The 25,575-nt window shown below is 36.3% G+C and overlaps 2 pseudogenes; both read left to right on the forward strand.

The window, feature by feature from the left end:
* The first annotated feature begins 2,844 nt into the window (after positions 1–2,844).
* LOC149154008 (calcineurin-binding protein 1-like) lies at positions 2,845–6,524 on the forward strand (annotated as a pseudogene).
* Positions 6,525–9,949: 3,425 nt separating this feature from the next.
* On the forward strand, positions 9,950–18,870 carry LOC149154009 (calcineurin-binding protein 1-like; annotated as a pseudogene).
* Positions 18,871–25,575: the final 6,705 nt, after the last annotated feature.

Genomic DNA, 25,575 nt, shown 5'->3' on the forward strand with positions numbered 1-25,575 from the left:
TCATGGTGGGGTCACTTGTAAAGTGGCGAACACTTTGGCACATGTAGGATACCATATGTTATAGGGTGGTATGAAAGTGCTAGGAAGTGGTACACAAGATTTCATAGAGTCACATCGTAGCGTCTAGTGTTATATAGAGGGATGTGGCCTGATGCATACAAACCCAATTCTGGGCCATAGTGCCTAGTGGTGTGTAGGGCTATGCATCGACGAGTAGTGGCCTACAGAGGAGCATACAGATGCACGGTGGTATACCACATCATGCTAGTTTACTCTAAGGGGTAGGAGGAGTGACTCAGATCACATTAAGGACATGGGGGGAGTGATAGGTGTGGTGACATAGGTAGAACATAGGATGGTATAGGATGGTATAGACATAGTAGGGGGTATCTAGTGGTGTATAGTGATAGGTTGCAGCGTACAATGGCATGTTGAGGAGTTTGGTGGTACTTGTTGGTATGGAGTGACACATGATGCAGCGTAGCAGGCTCTTTGATCATTACCTTTAGGGAGACTTATGGATAGGGAAAATATGTGTACCATCAGATGCAACTCACATAGGATCGATGAGGACATTGTTGAGAATTTGTGGACACCATGTCTAATGGACGTAGGGCCGTGAGGGGGTTATTAGTAGATCCGAGGTGAAGAGAGGGTCATAAGTAGGATTGCTCTTGAGAAGTCCCGCAGACTCTTGATCATACTATTTGGGACATACCCACCCATCATCCTCCAGTGGTTGTTACAGTCATAGAGGGTTTCACTGTTGCCCTTTAACACTCTCCATTCATGCAACAGGGCATGGGAGGCTCACCCTAGGTAGTTGGATGAGACACTGCATTTCATGTGCCTAGAGGAGACTCTCTAGTTGAGACACTTGGTAGGTGCATGAGTTGATGGTTACAAGCATAGGGATGACATTGTTCATTGTCGAGGGAGCATATACCCCTAGGCTAACACTCGGGGAGGTGGCTGAGAGGGAGTTACATGTTTCTTTTTCAGCTGACAGCTCGAGACATTAGGTGAGCATGAGGTGTGGAGGATGATAGTCCTTGTTGGTAGGATGATGCCTAGGCTTCGGGAAGTACTCGAGCACATCAGAATGAGCTGACATAGCAGATATCTCTATCTCATTTGGTAGGCATAAAGCAGTTGTATATTCACGACATAGGTTCTTGATGCTTGGTGCCTACCTATTAGATACCTATAGGAGGTATAAATAGGGGACAAAGGGGTCCAAACTACTAGTAGCATATCACAACAGGAGGTAGAGAGGATTGGGGATTTTGGACCTCCACTATGGTTATGGTATCTAGTGGATTGGTTGGATACTCCACTCCTTAGTGAGTATGGTCGGGATAATAGGCGGAATGATTCATTTACAGGCAGACACATGGGGGATCACCGAAGCCCTCACCATGGGATGAGGTAGATTGTTGTTTAGGATTGGTGCTAGCCATTGATTGATATGCATTGGCACTATTGAGTTGCTTTGGAAAGATTGGCCTAGCCTCGATCATCACATAGATTATGGCCAAGAGTTATGGAAGAGGAGGCTCTCGTACAAGCATGCTAAGCAGTCAGTTATGACCAGAGTGTCACAATGTCAGTAGGATAGTTTCCATCTAGGACAAGCAAGGGATTTTATCATAACAAGGTTTAGTAGTTTATCTACCCGTAGAGGTGAGTTGGTTTCTATAGCAGAGGATCATCTAGATCTCACATTTGGTTTTAGTGATTTTTTGATGGTGTGGGGAACTTCACCAATGTGACAGGGTGATCGACAAGAGGAGATCATGGGAGGCTCGAGTGGATGACAATTCAATTCCACTAGAATTGAATTTCATCTTTAGGATGTTGCTCTTATAGTGCATGAGATGGACTACTCACTAAGGAAATTTCATGGGTATTTGAGCATATTCCTACATTATTATTATGCTCTAATTATTTCCAATATGCAGGGGGCTTCTGGTACCTATATTTGGTTGGATAGCGAGTAGAGCATGGTGTGCTTCACATTGATTAGGATGGCTTAGAATCCTGGTATCGAGGGATTCCTTCATGTCAAGACAATGCTGAGATTGGGGATGAATCAATGGTACATTTGGGACCCTCATATTATTCATGGTTACAATGGTCATTAACAGTCAAAGGGGGATCTTTTTTAGGCATTCCTTGAGGAAAAACCATTTTTGGCAGGGAGGATTGTAATGTCCCTTCCTAAATTATTTTGGAACAAGATTTATTTCTACATTTTGGGGGCCAATTTTGATGAAAATGGGGCCCATTTGTTTTTTATAGAAGACTTAGGAGATAGAGGAAAGTTAATTTTATATTAGTTTGGTTTGTTAATGATATATGGGGACCATCCAAATAAAAAATACACACTCCCTAAGCCAATGATTCGAAATGCATGAGAGGGAAGAAAATGCGAGAAGAAAGTCTCCACAAAAGTTATAAAAGGAAGGAAACACACTTCATTTGATATTCTTGGCTTATCAAATTTGATTTTGTTACTCAAGTTGTTAATTTAGCCAAGTCGCTTGCTGTTTAGCAAGATTTTTCCAAGCAGATAACTTATCCTTTCTTTAGGGGACTTCAACTGCTACCCTAGAGAGGTTCATCCATTATCATCCGAAGGAGATTTGTAGAGATATTTCCAATATTTGTATTTAGTTCGCCCCAACAGTGTGTATTTCTAGAAGACGCAGAAGTGGATCTAGTGTGGCCATTGTAGCATTCTTCTAGAGGGATATTGTCAGAAGAAATTAGGAGAAGAAGGCACAATATATTTGTTGGCTAATTGGTGAGTTTGAGGGATGGAAGTGGCAGCAATATTTAGGAATGATTTTACAGACTTTGTGGGCAGTGCAGAAGAGAGAAATTGGGCATACATGGGAGATAGAGTTTCATCCATTGGGGCTATTGCGTGCTGAGAGAAATATTGGAAGTAATGGTGGAGTTCATTTCTACATTTCAGGAGTGTATGGGGAGGATTTTTTTGGTATATTGGCAGACAGTGTGCTTCAATAGATTTGGAGGGTGTAGGGTCATTTGAGGGTTGATTTTTGAAGGTCAAAACCAGGTCAAACCATTTATGGGTTTCTCTCAGTTTTTGATAAGGACCCTAGATATAAATGTGCAGATTTTTCTAAGCACCAGAGGTGGGGTTTCTAGCCGTATATATGCAATAGATATTGTGGAATTACTGGGGACTACATAATGCCTTTTTTGGGGTCAATTTTGGAAGTTAAAAACTAGGAAAAACCATTTTTGGGGTTTTCTGGGTTTTTTATAGGGAACTCAGAAATAAATTTGCAGAATTTTTTGAGCAACAGAGCTGGGGTTTTCAGCCATATCTTTACAACATATCCTGCATATTTGTTAGGGCAGTGTAGAGCAGAAATTAGAAAATTTATGGGTTCTCTTTGCTTCACCTAGGCATTGCTCCACTTTCCAAAAAAGGCAAGCCCAAGTGTATTCCTTCCATATATTTGTACTCTTTCATCAACTATAATAAAATGGCTCAGCTCCTTCCATATTTCTGATTGTTCTTGATGTTTACTAAATTGTTTTAAAATTTTCTATGGTGTGAATTTCTTATTTTATTGCATATCACTATTTTTCCTATTTCAGAACATTACAGAGTAGTGCAACCCTCAAGAGAGTCAGCCGAAAAACAAGTGTGCTAGAGAGAAAAATAGACCTAAGCACATTATAGATCAACACTTGATAGTTTCCCTTAGGCAAATCACTCTATTAAGAATGAAAACAGATTACCTCATGATCGATTACAACTTTTGAAATTATAGTTATGAATTTATATGCAACTTAAGAGAAGGACACCTTCCCAAATCAGGTTTATGAGCATCCATGTGGTCAAACTTTGGAAAACCTAGAAATACAATAATGATTACTATATAAGGTCATCTATGAATGAAGGTGAAGCCCACAATGTTTTGAACATTGCAACAATAAGGGGAGGGGCCATGTGTGTAATGTCTTCTCTCCAAAGGCCCTTGTTCAAACTTCAAATTAAGGGGGCATGCTGAAAATAGGGTTGTAAACTTCAAATTCGGTCACTCCCAGCCTTATATTGTATTATTATTACATTTTTAGGCTTCACTAAGGTTGACCTTTTGTAGATAGGCACAAAATACATACTAGGGAAAGTGCTAACTCTTGAGTTGTGCATGGGTATTAAAATTATAATAAAAGTGAAGTTCTTAAGGGCATGTACAAGTGTTGCACTCTTCCCTTTATTGGGTTCTCTCTCCTCCTCTCTCTAGCATCGTTCTCCTCTTTTGCGTTGTGTTTTCAAGTGTTTCTTTGCCCTAGTTGTGGTTGTTTTTCACTTTATTGCAGAATTATGTTATGTGTTGATTTTGTTTGATTCTCTTTACGCCTTGTGAAATTAAACATTAAGAATTGAAAGAATGCTTATCCAAAAACTTATCATCAGAAACATACTTGTGTCTCGAGTTTCTCTCAGGTATAATGCAATTCCTTTATCCTGTTGGGTCTCCAAACTCGAAATATTCCTTTCTGTTTCATAGACACAAATCCTATGCATTTATAGTCTTTGAAATTCTTTACCTGAGATAAAATGTTTTAGCCAATGGAACTATTTTTTGTGGTTAAGTTTTCTTTGCTTTCCTTTTGTAGATTATGGAATATTTTATACAATAACATGCTTTTCTGATAACAATAAATCATGAAGAAGATACAATTTACTGGACATGGATTTCATTCAAAACATGAATTTAAGAATGTATTTCATAACATGAGTGTTCATTAAGAAAACCTATTTCTTTCTAGACAGAAAAAACTATTACATTTGGAAATGTCTTACATTAATTTGGATTGCATATTTTGACTAGCTTATAAGATGAACCTCATAATCTATCTGTTGCTTGTGCAACAGAGACTGAACTTACTGACACTCAATGAAATGATATTTTACATGATTGAATGAATCTTACCTCCTTATGATACATACACACTCCACTATATGATTATTCTTTTTGATTCAAATCAGCCAGTTTTCTCATGAATCTTTTAGATTTCTTGCTATCTAACTATCATGCATCGTGTGCCACATGTTTCATCTTGACTCTGATTACTAGATATTTAACTTAATTCACCCGCAAGTTATAACAATGTAGTTTTGTGGTACTTGTGTATAAAGTGCATCATTAAGTTTTTCTTTCTATATTTTTTTTGCACTATCTTGAGTTAGGACTTGGATACTTATTTTTGAACACAGGGAGCTGTATGGAGAATATCTCGAAAGTGCTGATTGCGATTTGAGATGAAGTTTCTTTCCTTGCAGTTTCAAAACTACTCCTCCAAAAATGGCCTTCACATTCATGTGTTGGTCTTGTTAAACATGTGATTGAGGAATCATTTTCAGTACCATTTCAGATACATGGCATTGATAAACTAGAGCCAAAGCACATTAGTTTATGTTTCCCTAAGAAGAGGAAACTTGCAGATGTTGAAGAGAATGAAAATTGTTCAAAGAAAAGAAAAATTGAGCAAGTGGAACTGCACTTACCAGAGGCTTCATGGGGTGCACTTATAGATGCATTATTAAATGTTATAAAGTCAAAGTTGCCTAATAATAGTGAGCATAAGAATGAATCTGAGGGAGTCACCTGTTGTAGTGATAACAAATGGTTGATAAATGGTAAAGTTAAACTTTTAGTGAGAAACATGGAGATAACTAAGGGAATTCAAATTCACACAACTTTGACATGCAACGATGTTCTTTAGGGGGTGGAAGGAACAACAATATGAGAATTGATGCACCGTTAGAATGTGTATCTGAAGCTTTTGGTGATTCTTGTATAGACAAAGGGACAGGCACAGTTGGAATCTGTAGAGATGTACCCTTTATTGAAAACAACAATGAGAGGGCCTATACTATTAAATAAAGGGATGTTTCAACAAATGAATAACCTCCCCAAGAAAGGCATAGCACATGAATTAGGAGTTGTAAATGTGAGAGAGAAGAATCAGATATAGATAAAGTTAAGGAGCAGGTTAAACTTTTAAAGAAAATGTTGGATCCATATATTGTTTGTGACATGATACAAATAAATTTCTCTAATAAAGCTGAAAATTATGCTATCAGAAATCCGGAAAAGATAGACAAAAGTACAAATCATATGGATTTTGGTGATTCAAATGTGATGAAATTCCTTGTAGAAAATACTAGTAATCATGGGGTTTACCATATAGGATAATTTCTTCTAGAAAAGGCATCAGTGAAAAAATTGCGGTATCAGGACAACATATATGAATTAATTGAGATTGATAAATTACCAAGGCAATGGAATAAAGACCAGACCACTTACTATAGTCCTTTTCTACCAGAACTCTATTATGATGTTGTAACATCTTGCACTAAAGAATCTGAAGTTACTGATCTCATTAATGAAGCAACATATAATCTTTGTAAAGTAGTGGAGTCAGTTTCTATGGGTATGCATATATACAATTTTGTAATTTTTTTCAAATAATGAAGCCATACAGGTGAGGAGAATTTTTTAGTAGTGGAGGAATGACCTGTTATATGGTTTTTTTGAATCCAACGTTTTGGACTACCAAGTGAGTCCATCATCAGGGATGCATCAATAGATTTAAGAAGATATTACTGAAATATCCAGGAGCTAATCATGAGAGTATATATAAGAATTATGAAAATGAATAATGTCATAGATTTAGTCCACCAAAATCTCAATAATTTGGTAGTATGTTGACAAATTAGAAATTTAACCATTAGGGTTTAAATTAATTAATTCATTCAAATCTATTTATGAATTCTCTTCTTAATTAGTAATGTTTTAATTTTTAATTTGGAAAGCTTAAATTAACTTCTTGAATTACTTATGAGATTATTATTAATGAAATGTGATTAGAATGTAAATTTTTCCTAAGTATTCTAGATCTTAAATTAATAAATAACTAGTTATGACATTTAGTTAATATAGTGAATAATATTAATTTCATATATTGAATTTGCAACATTAGGGATTTAATTAGTTAATTTACTATAAATGTAAAGTCTAGTATTAAATATATTTAATTGATTTACTAATTTTATTTTTATTTTTTTTAAATTAAGAAAGCTAACATTAGGGGTTTGATTAGTTAATTTTCTATAATCTAATATGTAAATTCTAGTGTTGATTAGATTTTATGAAATATGAAAGCTTAATAATCCTCTTTGGTTTAAATTCATATAATACTTATAAGAATGTAAATTAATAAATTATGATTAGAATGTACAATTTTAATTCATATAATGCTGATAAGATTGTAAATTGATATTTAATTGATTTTTTGTTTTGAATTAAGAAAGATTAACATTAGGGGTTTGATTAATTAATTTGCTATAATCTAATATGTAAATTCTAGTGTTGATTAGATTTTATGAAATATGAAAGCTTTATTTTCCTCTTTGGTTTAAATTCATATTTTTTTTTTTTTGTGTAAGTCAGATTTTTGTATTAAAAGGAAAAAATGATACAAAACAGCTGCGGCAGCAACCAACGGGCCGCTGAACCACAAGCCAAGCATCCAAAGACTAAAAAGAATGGACAACCCTCCACACAGGGTAGCAAAGAACCAAAAGACCTTAGAAAGACACTAGTTAACAAGAAGGATTTGAACCAGATCCCAGCAGACAAAATGGTCCGTCGGAAAGGATAGAAAATCCACCTCGGCTACCAAGAGGGGAGAGTAAGCGAACAGAGCTGAACTGAGAGAAAAACAAGAGAAGAGGGAGCAAGATCAAAACCGAAGATTTTACACAGCGAGGGTGGAATCATTTGGTCGACCTTTTTTCCCTTTCTTTTTACCAACTTTGACCCAGCCATTTGGACACTGTTGGTCTTGCACGATTTGTAAACTGCGTTGGGCTGAAGGCGAGAGCTCCTTGTCTGACTCCGAAGGAGAAGACTCATGAGTTCATTTATGAGAAATGGGCGGGACTGTTGCTTTTTCGTGCCGAGCCGAAGGAGTTACCTGTTCTGGTGTTTCGTCCATGACTTCCTCATCTTCCTCCTCGTCCTCTTCATCTGAGCTAGAAAAGACATCCATTGGGGGAGGATCATGAGGTTTCCAGCTTTTGGATTTTGGCTTGGCGTTGGCTTTCTTTTTTGGGAAAGGCATTGAAGGACAAGAGCTTTGAAGGTGCCCTGTGAGATGACAATTCCGGCAGCGGAAAGCTGTGTTCTCAAAATCCAGGGGTTGAGTCCAGTGGAAATCACCTATTTTGAGAATGATCTGATCAGGAAGTCCTTTGCTTATGTCTATTTCTGCGCAAATTCTGGCGAATGTATACATCCCTTTTAGCCCTCTGGAGGCATCTGTGTCGAGGTAGCGGCCTAAGGAGTTGCCGATAGCTTCAAATACCACAAAATTCCATAGATGCGCTGGAAGGTTAGGAAGTCTAACCCAGATGGGGAGTTTGGTGATGACTGCAGTGGCGGGATCGAACTCTGGGAACCACGGGGTGAGGAAAAGACCCGCAGAATTCCAAAACCAAGGGCCTTCAGTTAAGACTCTTTGGTAGTCCTCACTATCACCAAACAAAGTAATAAAGAAGCCTTTTGAACAGAGAAGAACCCTGCAATCTTTGGTCCAATTAGCGTGAATCCATTGGTACAAATCTGCTGTGCGAGGCCAGAGACCATTGAACCTGCAGATGATGCCATACTCAGCAAAAATCTGGTGTTGCTTATCCAGCAAGGGATGAGTTATTTCAATGGATGGGGTTTCCTCCAACTTGTCCACTAAGAAGGGTTTGGGAGCTTGATTTGGAGGCGCTTTATCCTTGGGTTTCTGAGAATGGACGGCATCTTTATAGGAAAAAGCAGCAGTAGAAGAAGACTGACCACCAGCTCCCCCTCTCAAACGAAGGGACAACGTGATGGATGCATTTCTTTGAATATTATAACAAGACAGGGGGCAGGAGTCCTCCAGTTGTTTACCTTCAAAAAGGAGACGCTGAGAGGCTGTTGGAACACCCGTTTGACTTTCCAGGAGAAGCTTGAGGTTCTGCACTAGATCTGAGGATCTCACCCATTGCAGCAAAGAATTACCGGAAAGGAGTACGATTAGGATCTGAAATGGTTCTGAAATATCTGTTTTCTGCTTGTTGCTGTAACCCTGATTGCAGAGAAGACTGGTGCACGCATATCTGTCAGATGGCCCATTCTGTTCTGGTTCCTTTGGTTCCTGTTCATAAGGGCAAATCAAAAATCTCTCAGAGTTTATCTTGCTTGGACGTGCAGCTCTCCTACAGCTCATGGTTATGAGATCTGGAATATCATGCCCATGCCAATCCGCCCCTGAGCCTTGTGAGTTATGCCGGCGATTTGCAGCCTTTCCAGCACATTCCTTTTGGTCTGAGATGGAGAACAGGCCCCTGTTTAGTAACAAATCTGGGATAAGCATTTTGTCAAACACTTGCCCCTCATCCTTAGTGGTTCCAGATTGAAGAGGTTTTCGAAGCTGGTATTGGATTTCCAAACTCCAAAGAACCCCTACTCTCCATTTCCTTTCGCTGTGGACCCTGATGGTAGCAGCAACAATAGGGGCTGCAGTAGTCTAAACTAAAAAGTTTTGAATGCACAGATCTGCCCTTATGCGCGGGAGGGCTCTGCCCAGGGAGTCGCCTGCCCCTTCTGACTTCACCCTCAACGATGCAAAGACCATCAGGGGTTTCCCAGCTTGATCCGCAAAGGCTATCGCCATGTTCTCCTTCGAGCCTGTGTAAGCCTGTAGGTTAAAAGTATCGGCGAACAGAGAGGAAACATGCGGTGACCACCATTCGACGCCGTTGAAAACCCTTCGTTGGCCATTCGACCAGTCAGCAGAGCTTCGAGGGCAGGGGAAGGGGCCGACAGGCCATGGAACTTCAGAAACCAGAGCGGATGCCATGAGTCTCTTCACCTCTGTGTTTTTTCCCGCCGTCGTGTTCTCTCTCCAGATGGATCGTTGGTTTAAATTCATATAATATTTATAAGATTGTAAATTAATAAATTATGATTAGAATGTAAAATTTTTCATATAAGTGTTCTTGATAGAATAATTCATTGAAGAGGGATTAAATCATTAAGGGAATATGAGTTAATTATTGGTTTTCAGGATTTCAAATAAAGGTTTCCAGGTATTACTTAGTCTTAATCCATCATCACGATTCAGGTTGTTCTTTCTTTTTTTTATTTCAATGGCCTATTTGATTTTTCTTTTAAGATAGTGGTCCTCATTTTTAATTAGTTTGGCTTCTTCCATGCAGATATAATGTGAGGAAGAGTGAACATGTTCTGCTAAGGCTGATTTTGATGTCCTTTCTCTTCTTGAGCCTGTTGTGCGCTCTTTGATCCTAATGTTGAAAGACCTTCCTGTTTGGCCTATATATTCCTTACCACATGAAAAAGGGATAACATAAACACCTTTTTGAAGGTTAGGGTTTATGGGATCTTTAACCGACTTGAATAGTTGTCTAATGGTGTTAGGAGGGGAGAAGGCTACATTAATGCTGTGTTTATTAAGAATTTTCCTGATTTTGTCAGTGGTGCCTTTTATGTATGGAAGGGAAACCTTAGGAGTGATAGACAAATTTTGGTTTTTGTTATCATTTCTTTTCTTGCTTAAGGATTGGTAGATGGCTTTCTGACCATTTAAATAGCCTCTTTGACAATATAAAATTCACTATAGCAATTGAAAGTAATAATCAACTTCCCTTTCTAGACATCCTTCTAGCTAAAAAAGGAGGGTTACTTGGTTTCCAAGTCTTCAGAAAGAAAACACATACTCAGTGATATCTTCATGCAAATTTTCATCATCACCCTAAACAAAAAACTGACATCTTAAAGACCTTAACCATTAGGGTGGCTAGAATATCTGATCCTGACCATCTAAAATATGAACTTAACCATATTCACAAAGTTTCTGAATTAAATGGTTATAATATAATACCATTAAGAAATCCATGTACCTATCTTTAAGCAAGAAAAACAATGATAAAAAAAAAACAAAATTTGTCTATCATGCCTAAGGTTTCCCTTCCATACATAAAAGGCACCACTGACAAAATCACAAAAGTTCTTAATAAACACAACATTAATGTAGCCTTCTCCCCTCCTAACACCATTAGGCAACTATTCAACTTGGTTAAAGATCCCATAAAACCTAACCTTCAAAAATGCATTTATGTTATCCCTTGTTCATGTGGTAAGGAATCTATAGGTGAAACATGAAGGTCTTTCAACATTAGGATCAAAGAGCACACAACAAACTTAAGAAGAGAAAGGAAATCAAAATCAGCCTTAGCAGAACATGTTCACTCTTCCTCACATTATATCTGCATGGAAGAAGCCAGACTAATTAAAAAGAGGACCACTATCTTAAAAGAAAAATCAAAGTTTCCATTGAAATAGAAAAAAGAAAGAACAACCTAAATCGTGACGATGGATTAAGACTAAGTAATACCTGGAAAACTTTATTTGAAATCCTAAAAAACCAATAATTAACTCATATTCCATTAATGATTTAATCCCTCTTCAATGAATTGTTCTATAAAAAACACTTACATGAAAAATTTTACATTCTAATCATAATTTAATAATTTACAATGTTATAACTATTACGTGAATTAAAATTTTACATTATAATCATAATTTATTAATTTACAATCGTATAAATATTATATGAATTTAAACCAAAGAGGATAATAAAGCTTTTCATATATCATAAAATCTAATCAAAACTAGAATTTACATATTAGATTATAGCAAATTAACTAATCAAACCCCTAATGTTAAGCTTTCTTAATTCAAAATAAATAAATAAATAAATAAAAATAAATAAATAAATCAATTAAATCTCAATTTACAATCTTATAAGCATTATATGAATTAAAATTGTACATTCTAATCATAATTTATTAATTTACATTCTTATAAGTATTATATGAATTTAAACCAAAGAGGATTATTAAGCTTTCATATTTCATAAAATCTAATCAACATTAGAATTTACATATTAGATTATAGCAAATTAACTAATCAAACCCCTAATGTTAACTTTCTTAATTTAAATAATAATAATAATAATAATTAATAAATAAATAAATAAATCAATCAATCAATCAATCAATTAAATATATTTAATACTAGACTTTACATTTATAGTAAATTAACTAATTAAATCCCTAATGTTGCAAATTCAATATATGAAATTAATATTATTCACTATATTAAGTAAATGTCATAACTAGTTATTTATTAATTTAAGATCTAGAATACTTAGGAAAAATTTACATTCTAATCACATTTCATTAATAATAATCTCATAAGTAATTCAAGAAGTTAATTTAACCTTTCCGAATTAAAAATTAAAACATTACTAATTAACAAGAGAATTCATAAATAGATTTTAATGAATTAATTAATTTAAACCCTAATGGTTAAATTTCTAATTTTTCAACATACTACCAAATTATTGAGATTTTGGTCGACTAAATCTCTAACATTATTCATTTTCATAATTCTTATATATACTCTCACGATTAGCTCTTGGATATTTTAGTAAAATTTTCTTAAATCTATTGACGCATCCTTGATGATGGACTCACTTGGTAGTTCGAAACATTGGATTCAAAAAAAACCATATAACAGGTCATTCCTCCACTACTAAAAACTTTTGTAAGTGTTAAAAATGTTGTTGTATCAGAGGAGTCCTCCGAGTTGATAGATTTTCCTGAGATAGGTTTATAGTTTCATGACAGGCTAGATTCTAAGAACATGATTGAGTCATGTAATTCTTTTTCAGCAGCCAATATGGTATCAGACAGTTTAACAAAGACAAATAATAGTGCACTACATTTGAGAAATGTTCGTCAGAGGTTGAGAGTAAGTGATTATGTCTTAACACTTCACTGGTCCTTTTGGTTTCATTTACCTTGGTTATGTGGCCACTTGTGGACCTTTTCTGGTTGTTATCACTCCTTCAGATCTTCAAGGCTTAGGAAGAGTCTAGTTGAGGTAACCACAAACCAACCTTTTGACTTGGTATCTAGGCCTACCAAGCGAGAGAGGGCTTTCTCGAAAGAATCACAGCCTAGAGGGCTAGATCGATTAGGGTTTTAGGCTAGTTATAAAGTGCAGAGGGTTGTTTGATTTGATTTGGTGGGGTTATTGCTGGATGAGGGTATTAGGTCAAAAAAGCTAGGTCAGGGAAAATTAGATATGATTGCAGACATTCAAAGGGGCAAGGTAGGTATGAGGCTTAGCACTTAATAGGTGATTTGGTGAGATGGTTTAAGACTAATGAAGGGTTAGGAAAAGCATAGGAGATGTATTCTTCCTAAATTGAAGTAAAATGGACAAATTATGATAACTTTCCCAAAACAAAGCATGAGTAAACATGTATTCCACATATCAACTTGAAAATTACCATATAATAGACATGAAATTGTTTATGAACTTACATAACATTCATACAAATCATAACAGAGGAGAAACAATGCTAAACATCCATGCCACATGTACCCCAAAGAAATAGCTGCAACTCATCTATTAAACTGACCAAATTCTGATACAATAGTGTCTCTGATCAATACTACAACATCCAACTGAGTCTAACCTCTGAAAAGAGTGAAGAAAGGGAAGACATAGACATCAAAACAACCTTCTCTCATCCTTAGGGGTCGAATCGTTGAGTTGAGGAAGAGATCCACAAAAGCCTGAACTGATACGTAGAGTGTAGGGAGATTTGAGTGCCTCTTCCCTAATTACATTGAAACTGATTCATTTGACTTGATGAAGTCTATTTACCTAATGTATTTACCCCTAGGTAATAGTAAAAGACCATAATTACCTTCACCATATTAGTTACATCAGTAAAAAGTTGATTCCCAAGGCTAAAAATCAAAACTATAGAAAAATGGTGAAAAATCAGGCAAATTGTCCTATGCGCAGTGCTAGTGGTCTATGCATAGTGCCTTTGCTCTATGCGCAGGCCATCTTCTAGATGAGTTTTGAAGGGTTTCTTGATGTCCAAATTGAGGTCAGGATAGCTCATTGGAAATATTATCTCGTATACTTTCTAGAAATGCACTTGGTTCCAAAAATGATAATATTTTTCCCTCAAAAAAGTCAATCTCCCAAGAATTCTTTTGTGCACAACGCCTAGGTGAAAAATAGGGCAGAGAAGTGATTTTTGAGGCATTTCTGGTCATTTCTCCTTGTTAGATTGCCCAATTTTGGTGTGCCAATGGTCAAAATTGCATGTTTACCTCCTTCTGAATCTAATGGTTGTCTTGGTTTTGCATTTGGAGGCCTCTAGAAGATGCACAACTCCTAGGGTGTTGTGCATAGGACAATCCAACTCTACCAAATACTATTAATGTTGCCCAAAAAAACCAAAAATTTGAAAAATTCCCAGAAACTTGTCAAAATTGATACATGAGCTGATGATGAAGTATGTCAAGCATGGAAAGAGGCTTTAGTAAGGATATCAATTTTTCTCTTCTCCTCTTGTATATTTAGGGTTTCAGGATTTGACTTCACTTTCTTGAGTTTTGACCTTGCTATTTGGCTTCTTCAGAAATAATACTTTTCCATCCTCTTGTGTATGTCATTATCTCTTTTGGCCTTGTCTAGGAGCTTCTTAAGATGTTTTTTAACTCTCTCAATCCAATGCTCCCTATTTTCGTTCATCATTATGGCAAATTGCTTATTTAGGGTAAGCTCCCTCGCTAGTTCAACTTCTTTCTGTCTCTCTAGTTCTTATGCTCTCTTTAGGCCTTTGGTTCTTGGCCTTTTTCTTGACACTTGTTCTTCCAGCTCATTAGGATCACCATATTTTCCATATGCTTCATCAAGTAAGGCCTTATCCTTGGTCTCTTCTCTTTTGGTTTTGAGAAGGTCCACCTCCATGATCAGTTGTTTTGTTTTCAATTGTTGGTTTTCCTGCTCAAGAAATGAAATGACATATTTAGCTCTATCTAATTGAGCTTGCAATTGTTTGATTTGGGCCTCTTTTTCTTTGATGATCAAGCTTGTGTTTTCATGATCATCATGCTGATCCAAGACAACAAGGTCAAATTCTGTTTGTCTCATGGAAGTCTTCATCCTCTTGCCTAATTTCCTCATGAACAACTGTCTCTGTGATCTTTTGCTTGCCCTTCTGTACCTGCTTTGTTGATGAAGAAGGCAGGGTCCCTCCCACAATCTATGGGGCAAACACCTGCCTATGACCTCTCTGATAAGTACATGACAATGTGCCCAAATCTGCCCTCTTAGGCTTGATGACCTCATCTCTGCTAGGTGACCCTGTATGATCATACAATGGTGATGATGACAGTGAAATAAGATGAGATGATGATGGTGAAATAAGTTGAGATGATGATGGTGAAATAGGCTGAGATGGTGGAGGGATAGATGTACTGGGCTGAGATGGAGGAAGTATGTCTTCAGCATGATGATAAGTGGGATGAGATTAAGAATGCCTATCTTCAGCATGTGGAGCAGTGAAATTATTATTGGCAATGAAAGTGTCCCATGAGATGTTCAGCTCATTAAGGTGATGGAGGGCAATGATCTTGATCAGAGAGAGATGAAAGAGTTTGTTAATTTGTTGATCATAATTTTTTACCTGAACTGTGTATTCCATTTTCACAATGCTCCTGAACAAATAATAAAGAATATTGAGCATTCTGACTCTTGTGAAGTGCATGAGGAATCTGATATGGTATGTGTAGAGTCTAGAGAATCTGCCTTCACAAGTGAAGTACTTCATGATGATTTTCATCATGGGAGCATACTTATCAAGAAGGTGACTGAAAGGGAAGAATTTCTTTCTCTCATTCCTGTATCGAGGCTTCACGTATAGTTGATAATACTGATCTCCTAGGTTTTGATCTTTAAACCACTTTTCACCCACATTAGGTATTCTAGTAGCAACAACAATAATGGTTGAGGATATGGTGAAGGTTACACTAGCAAGGGTCACTTGATTGTCCTTAAGATTGGAAATGAAAACTCTAGTCAAAATAGGGTGGCTTTGAACTCTTTGTACCATTTCACAAAAATCAAAGCATCCCATATTCTTGGAACAAGTGATTGTCATGGGTGCAGCAATTAGTTCTCTAGTGTTGGTAGGCTCAAACCTCAATATTCTTCCTCCTTTGTGTGGCCTTATTTCTTCTGTATCTTCCTCCTCTGTAAAATCTCTATCTTCCGCCTCCATGATCTATTTTTGTTCTTATTTGTCTTGAAACCATAGGGATTAGGAAATGGGAGTGGGAATGGGGTAGGAAAAATATAGGGAATGGGGGAATGGATTAGGGAACTTAGGGAGGTGATAGGGGATTGAAATATTTAAGAGATTTGGGAATTGGTATTTAATTACAGGTATGGAAATATGGAAGCCTGCGAATTTGCTACCTAGGACTTAGGTTTTAAGGGAGAATAAATTTTGGATAGGGATTTAGCAATATAGGGTTAGGGATAGGGTTTACTATGATGTAGGAAGAATAGTAGGGTCTTAGGGACACTTTTGGAGGTGTAGGAATGAAACTAGGCTTTGCAAGTTTTAAGAATTCCAAATTTCACACATGAAACTTCATAGCATGAATCGATGAATTTTAAAAGGTAAGGAGGGTATGGACAAGGCCTTACTTACTTTCTAGGAGGTTAAGAAACCAATTGCTGAGGGTTTGGAGAATTTGCATAAAATTTTGGAGCTTACAGATAAAGTTTGACAGGTGCATAGCGCCTTTGATTCATGCGTAGCACTTGTCTGCTCTATGCACAATTCCTTTGATGCATGCACAGTGCCTGACTGCTCTATGCGCAATGCCTTTGGTGCATGCGCATCGACTGACTCTGTTTTCCTGATTTCACCCAGAATCATGAGAAGTGCTCTCTTGGGGTTTGCTCAAGAAATGATAGGAGGAAAATGAATTTGAGTTTGAAGCTAGGGAGGCCTTTATACTTGAGTGAATTTGATCTTTTAGCTTTAAAATGCACTTTCTAATGTTTCACTTCACCTTTTTGAACTCTTTGCTCATTATCCTTTACACTCTAATTTTCTTCTTTGCAGATTGCTGATGCTGGAGTTTGGCACTCTTTACATTTGAATTTTCTTGGATGAAGTTGGCACTTAGAGTTTGAGTTAATAGATTAGGAATAGTACTTATTACATATAATGAACATAAAATTACATAAATAAATAAAAACAAAATAATATTACATCTCTTTTTTTGGAATGAAATTACAATCTGTAATAAAACTCATACTTGGAATGAAAATTTAGAACTTTGGCAAGCATAGTTACATGTTTGCAAATCCTGTTTAAATGAAAAAGGGATATTATTTTGCTCACTCTCATACTTTTTTGCTGGATTTATGCAGTGAAATGGAGTATCATTGAACCTTGGAAAAATAAAACCTAGAGACCTAATGAAAACCTTAAGTGAATAGACTTCATGGTGACTTGACTGACATAAAAACATGATGAAATGAGCTTCTGAATGATGTATGCTTAGTGAGACATGAAGGTGGGCTAGCAAGTATTGATTTTTGAGGAAGAGTGAGGTTTTTTTACTAGGGCTATCATCAGTGAGTAAATTTTTGAATGAGGACCTAGATGAAATGACAAAAATTTCTAAGCGAGACCCTAATATGATATAAAAAAGGAGTTTTGATCATTGATAGCAGTATGAAAATACTGACTCTAACACGAGTGATAAAGAAAAAGGATGTAAAGAGTTTCAGAGGTTGTTTTCTATCCTAAATAGTAACCAACATGCAAACTATAATGAAGGCACTGTTATGCTTCCTTATTGTAGGGTTGATAAGAAAATCTCATTGGAAAGAGTTAGGCATGAACTTCAGTTGTTGGAAGTTGAAACATTGCTGAAGAGTTCATCTGCTAAGATGATTGATAGTGGGAAATATTCAGAATTGATCAAGTTGCTTTCTCCAGTTATACTCTCCAGCAATGAAAAATGATTTGTTCAAACATGGGGTGCGAACAAGGTTTGTGTTGTGGATTCTTCAATTGAGTTGAATGCTTTGGATATGCTGATCTTGGCATGTGAAAAAGCTATTCCAAAGGACCTTGTAGTATTGTTGAAATGCCACAAGAAAAGATTAGAATTTTTTTGTCTTGCTGCTGGGATTGTAGAAATACCAGCACCAGGAAATGTGATGGAGAAGGCCTCAACACTTAATGATTGCAACCTTACATTTGAATTGGAGCAGGAAGAAGCTAGGAAGGGTCATTGGAACAAAATGGTCATAGATGAAGTGAAGTCAATATCTAGATGCACATCTCAGATAACAAAAAAAATTGAAGAGAGTGAGACTCAGGTAAGTGTTTCACCTTCTCAATTTTTTAATAATATTTAAAGGTTTCTTGGGAGTTTCAAACATGCAACATAAAAAGTGATGAATTGTTGTAGACAAAATGGCTACAGTCACAATACGTTGCAATATATTTCTAGGTATTATCTGTTTTTTTCATCAGGCTATTAGCTGCATGGAAATGTTGTTTGAACTTTGCATGAGAAATTTTTTAAAGAAAATTAACCAAATTTTAATGCAGGCATCTTTTGATATCCCTACCACATTACTTGGGTAGGTGCAATGTTTTCTCTTGACTATTATGTGTCATGTCATCAGAGGACTTCCTTCTCTCAAGTGTTCTGGTTTAGCAAGTGCAGATCGTAATGACCAAATAGAAAGAAATTGTTTTGTTGATATAGTTATTTCCTTTTGGAAACTTCAACATTTGGGCTTTATTATCACTATGGAAAAGGAGGTATCTTCTTTTGCATTCTGTGCATGACTATGAGTGCTTTTTTCTACTGATGTGTTAGTCTTCTTAGCTTAAGAGGTGATCAAGTGCTTAAAATTATGCTCCAAAATCAAAGTGTTCTAATTTTGTCAAACTCTTCTTCAGATTGAAGAGTTCATCATTTTGAATCCAACGGTGTGAACGACACTCAAATCCGAGCTCGTATGCATAAGCTAGAGCAAGTTGAAGTTCAAGTTTGACTTTTCCAGATGGCAAGATTGGATGATGTGGAAAATTCCTTCAGTGAATGAGGAGGCATCAAGTGGTAGGCCGCCATTAGCCCCTACATATGACAAATAACAAGTTGCGGCTGGAAAGGTGTTACATAGTCAGCTCCGGCAAATCATGGTTGCGATGCGATAAATCACATATCGCACATCTCAACACGGAAGCATATCATTGTTATAGAATTAGTCCCGACAGGTTTGGGTTGTGATGCGATATCTCAATCACAAATCGTAATACTGAAAATTCCCACATATCCAAGACCATTGATTTTCCGCCAATTGCGATAACCCAGATGCGATAAGGTTATAGGCTCTGGTTAATAATCCGCTGGGTCCACCACATCGCAATCATAATGTTGTCATCGTGTTGATAGACCTTAAGCCTGCTAGACTTTGCCTATTTCGATTTTTGATTCGACCAACATAATATAGCCCATCATGTGGTAAAATATTTTCCAAATTATCATATTTTGGTGATAATTTGATGGTTAGTGGTCAGGAAAGGGGAATTTATTAAGTGAATTGTGAGAGAACTAGGAGAGGTCATAACTTCTTCAGTTCTTATCCAAATTAGAGGAAAAAGGAGTCAATTCTAGCATTTTTTGGCTATTCTGAACTCATTGAGATAGGTTTCAAAGGCATTTGAGAATTGTAAACACACTTTTGTTGTAATTGGAGCAGAATAGAGAGGCCAAAGAATTGGAAGCTGGACCAAGGAGACGTAGCCCAAGAGTGGTGAAATCCTCATCAAATCTTTGTGTTGGGTGTGTATTTTGATGTTCTTTGTTGTTATTTTGTTGTTGTTTAGCATATGTGTTATGTTAAGTTGTTTATAACATTTACATAAGGAACTGTCATGGGAATCAGTTAATTAAGAAAAAATGGTGAATCCTTAAGCACTTGATAAGAAAAATATAAGAATCTTGGGTTTTATTGTGAATGGGGAATTAGCACAACATTACTAATCTGCTCCATTTCAGATCAAGTTGGTATCATAGAACTAGTTTTTTCTTACTAGATTTTCTTGTGCAAAGGAGTATTGTTTGATAGTTTTGTGTCATGCTAACAAGGTTAAAAATCAAAAGAGGATAAGGGAAGCTGGTTGAAAGCCCTAAAGTTGGGTCAAGGGGATGAAGAGTAAGGTTGCCACAATCTCCAACACCAATTCAACCACAATTTGCAGTTGAGACTCCAGAGATCATGTCTCATGAAGGAGAACCTATAAACATGACAGAAGATGACAAGACCTTCAAAAAGGCTTTCTTTGATATGACAGAGATGGTGAAGGTCCTTTATGAAGAGAGGAATAGCATATTGCAAGGAGAAAATTCGAAACCTCCCAAAGGATAAGGTTCTTCAAGAAGAGGTAATGGAAAAGGAGGTAATGGGAATGGAGACAAACTTCCATCCTCTCAACCATCTTCTTCATCTTTTTCTTCACAAGCATTTTCACACTCTTCCACTGATATAACCCTTACTCATACTCATCATCATTCTTCAAAAGGAACTAGTAAATCACCTTTTCTAAAACTTGATGTTAAATTCGAGTTGCCCATGTATAATGGTGAAGTGAATGTAGAGAAGCTCGATAATTTGATTCGTCAGTTGGAGGTCTATTGCAGGATATAGAACCTTCAAGAGGATGACATCAAAATTTAGTTGGACTCATTGAGAATGAATGGTGCAACGCTCATTTGGTGGGTAGCAAGTACTCAAGACAGGATCAGAAAACATGGTAAGGTCTCTATTACTTTGCATGATTTCATTGCTACTATAAAAATAAAATTCTACCCTTTACCTCATTTTCAAAAATCTACCATGAATTGGCAAAATTTTAGACGGTTAAAAGGTCAAAATGTGCAAGAGTATACTTAGGAGTTTAGGAGAAGAGCTCTTATGCGAGGAGTAGACTTGCAGTCACAAGATACTTTCCTGAAATACATAGGAGGTTTATATAGCTATACTCAACACACCATTCTTATGTTTAATCTCACGAATCTTGATGAGGTTGGTGTTCAAGCTACACACCTAGAAGCAAGAGGGAAAAATGTAAAAGAAGAAGGTAAGAAGAAGTCATTCCAGAGTGGTGAAAAAGGAAAGAAATCTAAAGGAAAGCAGAAGAAAAATGCTTACGTTAAGAAATAAGGGGAGAAACTCGTGTGCAAGAATTGTTCCAAAGGGGGCCGTGATGAAGTGCATTGCTAGAAGCTTCATCATGAATTAAGACCGAAGAAATTTAATCATAAAGAGAAACAAAAGACAAACATTGTTGTACGACAAGACTTGGGTTCTGACAAAGGTGATGAAATAAAGATTGCAGCCACATTCAATAAAGGAAAAGTCATGGCAAAAACAAGCAAGGTGGAAGTTGCGGCAAGCACTAGCGCAACAAATAACTCCAACAACACTTCAAATGAAGAAAATGGAATTGAGATGTTCCATATCAGAGTTATTTTCAAACACAATAAGATTGACACGATGTTTGATAATGGATCCTAGGAAAATTTAATTTCTACAGACTTGGTCAAGAAGTTGAATCTGGAAACTATGCCTCATCATAAACTGTATCCGTTAGGTTGGATAACCAAGGATGAAAATCTTCAGGTCACAGGGAAATGCGTTTTTAGGTTTTCTATTACTGCCAATTTTGTAGATGAAGTCAAATTAGATGTAGTGTCACTGGATATTTCTAAAATTGTGTTTGGAAGCTTGTATTTGTATGACCGAAAAGTCATTTTCTATAGATTTTAGAACAAATATCATTGTTCAAACATGGATTGGATTATATTGTGAGAGCCCATCATAGAAAGCTTAATCTATCTTTAGCAAGTGCAAGGAAAATGAGGCGATTTGTCAATTCCAGCAAGAATCGTGTGTTCCTTATGATCAAGTAGAAGAATGATACAGAGAGTGAATCCTTTGCAGGCTATGATGTGAAGATGAAAGATGAATTGGTTGATGTGGTCAATCAATATGGAGATGTGTTTCAAGAACAGAAGGGATTTCCACCAAAAATCAGAATTCAACATGAAATTAAGCTACAACAAGGTTGTCCACTACCAAATATCAGTATGTATCAAATGTCAATTTTGGAAAGTTTAGAAATTAAGAAACAAGTCCAGGAATTGTTAGATAAAGGTGTAATTCTTCCCTCTACTTTGCGGTGGGGTTCACCAATTGTTTTGGTACCCAAGAAATATGGAAACTGGAGCATGTGTGTAGATTATTGAGCTTTGAATAACATTACCATAAAGAATTGATACCCACTGCCCATAATAGATGATTTGCTAGATCAATTGAAGAATGAAAAATATTTCACTAAATTAGACTTGAGAAGTGGATATCATCAAGTTAGAATAGCTGAGGAGGATATTTAGAAGACTACTTACAAAACCAAACAAGGATTGTTTGAGTGGTTGGTTATTCCTTTACATCTTTGCAACACTCCACCTACATTCATGAGATTTATGAATGATCTTTTAAGATCTTTTCTTGATGAGTTTTTAATTGTCTATTTAGATGATATTTTGATATTCAGTAAATCATGAGAAGAGCATGTCAAGCATGTGAGGAAACTGTTCGATGTCTTGAAAAAAGAACATTTATTTCTAAAGATGTCTAAATGTGAATTCAAGAAAAACTTCCTTAGTTTATTTGGGCCACATAGTTGGAGGAGGTGATCTGAAGATTGACCCCTCTAAAGTTTCAGTCATTATGAATTGGCCAATACGCAAATTAGTCACAGAAGTAAGGCGTTTTCTAGGAGAAGCACAGTAGTGGAGGAAGTTCATTGCGAATTTATCTTCCATAGAACCTCCACTACATGCTTTGACCAGTGTGAAGGTTGTCTTCCAATGGGGAGGAAAACATCAAAAAGCATTTGATGCTTTAAAACAAAATATCAGTTCAGCCCTAGTTTTAGCATCACCGGATTTGAAACAACCATTTGAAATACAAACAGATGCAAGTGACTATCCCATGGGTGCAGTTATTTTACAACATGGTAATCCCATTTAATTTCATTCTGAGATTTTTAATGGTGTTTTTATTAACTATCCTACATATGATAAAGAGCTTTACGCATTGGTTCAAGGTGTGAAGAAATGGAATCATCACTTAATGGGAAAAGAAACCATTACTTGAGTTAACAACTTAGTAATAGGAAACTAGGATTGTACACACCACTTCTAGTGCCTTCATGTCCATGGGAGAGTGTTTCTATTCCTTTATCAAGAAAATGTCATGATTATTTGTACGTAGTTGTGGATAGGTTCAACAAGATGTGCATATTAATTCCTTTAAAAAAAAATTACAGCTGAACAAACAACTCAACTTTTCTTTCTAAATGTATGGGTTCATTTTGGATTACCCACTTCTATTGTAAGTGATCCTAATTCCCAATTTGTTGGGAATTTTTGGTAAAATTTATGGAATTTGATGGACACCAAGTTGAAGAAAATTATAGACTTCCATCAACAAAAATATGGTCAAACTGAAGTGGTTAACATGATAGTTATTCATTTGCTAAGAGGATGTTGCAGCAAACATCCTACGTTATGGGATGAACAGTTGCATTGTATTCAACATGTTTACAACCGAGTACAACACTCTTCTACTCTAACTTCACCTTTTGTGGCATGTCTTGGTTATTTTCCTAAATCGCCTTTGCTTTTAATCTTTGAGAAATATGCAACTATAGATGGAAATAGCGACATAGACATAGCAAAGAAATTCATTGAGAAAATTCAATTGATTCACCAAACACTTCAAGAACAACTACAAAAGAGTCAAGGCAAGTATAAGGAAAGGCATGATAAGTATCGTTTCAGTTTCAAGTAGGTGATCAAGTTTTGCTTTACATTAGTAATGAAAGGCTTCAAGGTGAAGGTAAAAAACTGAAACCAATCCATTATGGTCTATTTAAAATTATGGAAAAGATTGGTAATCATGCTTTCAAGATTGATTTACCTTCATCTATGCAAATTTATTCTATTGTTAGTGTTGACAATTTGAGATTCTATGAGCCCCTTTGATTGAATATCAAGGAGAAAGTATACATATTCCATCAATTGAATATTTTTCTCCAAAATTTCTTGATGAGCTCCAGTAAGACACCATACTTGATAGATGATCGAGGTCATCAAAGAGGGGAAATGTTGATTATGTTCGAGTGGGTCTCAATGGTACAAATCCATCAAAGTCTAAATGAATTCAAGAGGGGAAGGTGAGGGAATAGTACTCTCATTTGTTCAATAATTTGGGGTCCAAAAGCTTCCAGTGGGGAGGAGTGATCAGGTGCTCAAAATTATGCTCAAAAATCAAAGTGTTAGGATTTTGTTAAACTTATCTTCAGATCAAAGAGCTTGTTCATTCTGAATCCAATGGTGTAAATGTCACTCAAATCCGAGCTTATATGCAGAAGTTAGGGCAGGTCAAAGTTAAAGTTTGACTTGTCCACATGGCCGGATTGGATGACATGGAAAATCCCTTTAGTGAATGAAGAGGTGCCAAGTGGTAGGCCGCCATTGGCCCCCACATATCGAAAATCGCATGTCTTAAGCCAAAAGGAGTTGCAGAATTGGCCCCGGTAAATCATGGTTGCAATACCATAAATCGCATATGACACATTGCAATAGGGAAGCATATCAATGTTACAGAATTGGCCCCGATAGGTTTGGGTTCCGATGCGATATCACAATCGCAAATCACAATACTGCCAAGTGCCACATATCCAAGACCATTGGTTTTCCGTTGATTGTGATATTCCAGATGTGATAAGGTTATAGGCTCCGGTTAATACTCCTGTTGGGTCCACCACATTGCAATTGCAACATCACCACCATGTTCATAGACCTTAAGCCTACCAGACTTCATCGATTTCGTTTTACGATTCGGTTGACAGAATATGGCCCACCATACAACGAAATATTCACCCAGTTAATAGATTTTGGGGCTAATTTGATGGTTAGTGGTTAGAAAAGGGGAATTTGTTGAGAAAATTGTGGGAGAACGGGGAGATGTCATAACTTCTTCAGTTTTTATCCAAATTGGAGGAAAAAAGAGTCAATTCTAGTAGTTTTGGCTATTATGAACTCATTGAGAGAAGCTTCAGAGGCATTTGAGCATTGTAAACACACTTCTTTTTTTTTGTAATTTAGAGCATAATAGTGAGGCCCAAGCATTAGAATCTGGACCAAGGAGACGTAGCCTAGGAAGGGTGAAATCCTCATAAAATTTGTGTTGTGTATTGTATTTTGATGTTCTTTGTTGTTATTTTGTTATTGTTCAACATATATTTTATGTTAAATTGTTTATAACATCTACCTAAGAAACTCTCATGGGAATGAGTTAATTAAGCAAAAATGGTGAATCTTTAAGCACCTAATAAGAAAATGATAATCATCTTGGGTTTTATTCTGAATGAGAAATTAGCACAACATTGCTAATATGTTTCATTTCAGATCAAGAG

This window comes from Pinus tabuliformis, chromosome 9 (assembly GCF_031772625.1).
Source record: "Pinus tabuliformis cultivar Carrire ecotype Pingquan chromosome 9, CPIR1, whole genome shotgun sequence".
NCBI classification, from domain to species: domain Eukaryota; kingdom Viridiplantae; phylum Streptophyta; class Pinopsida; order Pinales; family Pinaceae; genus Pinus; species Pinus tabuliformis.